This window comes from Melospiza georgiana, chromosome 1, assembly GCF_028018845.1.
Source record: "Melospiza georgiana isolate bMelGeo1 chromosome 1, bMelGeo1.pri, whole genome shotgun sequence".
NCBI lineage: Eukaryota > Metazoa > Chordata > Aves > Passeriformes > Passerellidae > Melospiza > Melospiza georgiana.
The window spans coordinates 54,282,466-54,286,199 of record NC_080430.1 but is presented as its reverse complement, the minus strand read 5'-3'; positions in this window follow the sequence as shown (position 1 = coordinate 54,286,199).

The window sequence follows — 3,734 nt, the reverse complement described above, 5'->3', positions numbered from 1 at the left end:
GGCCTTGGGAAACATTAATTTCTGGGGTTGTTCAGCCTGGAGAAAAGGAGACTCAGGGTGACCTTATCACTCTCTACAACTTCCTGAAGGGTGGCTGTGGTGAGCTGGGGGTCGGTCTCTTTCTCCGGGCAACAACAGACAGAACAAGAGGACACAGTCTCAAGCTGCGCCAAGGGGAGATACAAGCTAGAATTAAAGAGGAAGTATTTTACAGAAAGAGTGGTCAAATACTGGAATCATCTACCCAGGGAAGTGGTGGAGTCACCATCGCTCAATGTGTTTAAAAAAGACTGGATGTGGCACTTGGTGCCATGATCTAGTTGAGGTGTTAGAACATGGGTTGGACTCGATGATCTTAAAGGTCTCTTCCAACCTAGAAATTCTGTGATTCTGTGAATTATTGCACTCTAGTCAATAAACAATCTTAGGACAAGATTCAAATACAGTTGCTGCAAAGAAATAGCAGAGGTAGTATCAAAAACTATAGCAGACTACACAAGACAGTATATGTAAACATCAGACTATTTTTCTAAAATGGTGAGAAGACATGTGAAAGCATACAGTCTTCTAAGACTTCCATATTTATCTAAAAAACCAACCAAACAACAGCAAAAGAAAAAAACAAGCTAGAAATTTGAATTCCTCTGTGGCTTGGGAGAAATCACTCTTGCAGGATAAAAAAACTTGCAGGTTGATGCTGGAAGATTGAAAACAAAACTTCAAAGAACTCTAGGTACCTGTTACTGCTTGGGAGAAGGAGAAAACCAGACACCTTCCTCCCTCAAAAAAAAAAAAAAAAAACCACAAAAACAAACAAAAAAAACAACCCCCCCCCCCCAAAAAAAAAACAACAACAATTAAAACCCCACCAAAATAAAAAAAATCCAAAACGAGAAAAAAAAACCAAAAAACCCCCAAGCAGCCAAAACCATCCTTAGGGAAAGATGCCTACCAAGTCAACAAACAAGCTCTGAAGAATTCTGCTGAAAATGATTTTCAAACTACTGAAGACTTTACCGATCTCTTTTTATTTTGAGGGGTTGACAGTTTGTTCTGCATCAGAAGAATATTGCTAAGGACTTATTAAACACATGTGGCACAGACAGAACACAGACACATTTTAAAAAAAGAAGGAAGTACAACAAAAGCCTTAAGAAAAAAAGAAATGGTACCATTGTCTGTGACAGGTAGCACAGCCTCCTCCTTACCTGGGACCAGCTCAGCATCTATTTGTACCAATTGTGTTACACTAAGGATGGTGAACAGGTGGGAACAGAACAGAACAGTCAGAACAGACTTCATGTGCTTAATGTGGAGATACAACAAAGTATTTGAATGAAAAATAGAATATGAGTTGAGGGGTTTTTTTTCTTAAATAAAATTAAATTACCTAAATGTTAGTCTAAGTTTCCTCCATGGGATGGTTGGTAGGGAAGTGCTTTTCCAAAGGCTCAGTTTCTAGAGCTGGCATGAAAGTACTTTTGGAGATGATAGTATTTTGGCTGCAACTTTCCAGGTGTGTTTTTCTGTAGTGTTTAGCACTGTTTTCACCTGCTGACCATACAGTAATACCTTGCAAGATATGAGATCCCTGCAACCAACATTCCTATGGCACAAGGTTTCACTTTGTGTGGAACAAGGATCTTTAGAGAGTACTGGTTCTCACACCATTGCAGGTGCCACTGCCAAAACCTAATCTGGAGCTCCTCTCCCTACTATTCGTTCTTCCACACGAAGCCTTGTGGAAATAAGCTGTAATGCATCTTGAATTTTCTGGCTCTTTGTGAATCCAACAATTAGCACTCTGCCATCAGTGTCTTCAATGCTTCTGAAAGATTTTATTTTCTGTAAGGAATCTGTTCCAGGTCTGCTTTATTATGTCAGGGATCTATGGATAGGTTTCCACTGTCAATTCCTATGCTGCCATCACTTGTCAGCTGACATGTTTGCTGTTGGCACATCCCCCTACAACCTGGTGTAGCTCATTTCCAGGCAGAGCAAACTTGCTGTCATTTGCACCTTAGCTTCTAGTTAAGCTTCTCTGACAAGTCATGAGGCTTGCTCCAGAGGCAGAAACACCAGCACTCTCCTGCTAATAACAGACACAGCTCTTTCAAATAACACATCCCTCATCCAGAAATGCTAGGTAATGCTTGGGAATAAATTAGAAACTGCATGCTGTGTTGCTTTGTCCAGATCTGCCCTGGGTAATTATCCATAGTCTCTACAGCTGCTCTGTGATGTAGGGTGGTTGGCTTTCTGGGTTTTGTTTTTGTTTTCTTCCCAAAGTGCCAGAGGCCTGACGGCACACTGGCTTTGCTGAGTGTGCTGCAGCAGCCCTGGAGAACCTTTTCATGGTTGCTGAATATTCACATACAAGATAGGCAGAAAAGGATGTCAGGAAAGCTGAGAGCAGCCTCCAGACCACTGGGGAAAGGTAAGCTATTTCCCAACAGCAGGGAGATGCACAGTATTTCCATAGAGCACAGCATGCTGATAAAGCACCCCAATTTCACAAAGTGTGAATGCAGTCACTGCCTGGGTTAGAGTAACCCTTCTTGGACAGGGACCTTCTCTCCTGAAATGGCAGGTGGGCCAGCACATCAGGCCTTTTCCTTATATTCCTATGGCACATTGTTAGAAAATAGAAAACAAGCAACTTGGTTGTTCCCCAAGTAAGTCACACCCCAAGAGGAAACCTGGACTTGGTTGTTCTCCAAGTAATTCACACCCTAAGAGGAAGCCTGAAGGAAAGTGCAGGTGCCTCTGTGGATGTGTGTGGGTACAACTAGAGAAATATGCCATGAATGTTTGAAGAAATGTGAGTTGGAACAGAGAGGTGAAGGGTGAATTACTGAACACACTTGTGAAAGAAGATTTGCTGGGTAGCAGATGACACCCAGGACCTGGACCGGCAGAATATTTTTGCTGGGGTTTAGAAAAGGGGGGGAAAAGAGTGATTTTAAGGAGCTGAAACACAACAGTAAAAAACAGATGGGTTCCTTTGTTTTGGTCTTTTTTGGTGTGTTTTACAAACAAATGTAACCAGTATGTATATAAGCTAGCTAACAACAATCAGACAGCAAGGTGGCCAGAAAGGAAAGACAATATATTCTGCTTTTGAAGGGCTCACAACGTTCAAGATGGTATAGCAGATGTGCCTAATAGAAGAGAGTCAGCCTGAGAAGCCAAATTAAAGCACTCAGCAGTTGCAGCTCCAGTCACGAAATTCAATAAAACCATGAAAAGGCAACTGGACAGAGTGTGTAATACAAAGTTGTATATCGTGTCAGGTACAAACAGGCAATGTGTGTAGTTGTGAATGCGAAATGTGTGGACCCTGACAATGGGAGAGCTGTGAATTCTAATAATAACTGAGGAGAATAAAGCATGGAAAAAGGCCTTTGAACCTGTTGTTTGCAATTAACCCTGGTTGATTTAGGAGCATTGGAATTAAGGTGTTAAGGATGTTGCTTTTTGCTTGCATTTAATCCATAAAAATGTCTGCAATAATAACCTTTTGAAGTATAATTTTAGAATATTACTTGTATCCTTGAAACTATAGCTTTGGAATATATATAAAGGAAATATGCTTATCTCACACCTTATTGAAGCAGAGAAAAACAGCTTGAGAAAGGAAGATGAACATCACCTCAAGGGTTTATGGTTTCGACCAAAGGGAAGCTAGACATCACTGTTATGAGATTTATAGTCTCTGCAATTAAAAGGTGGAC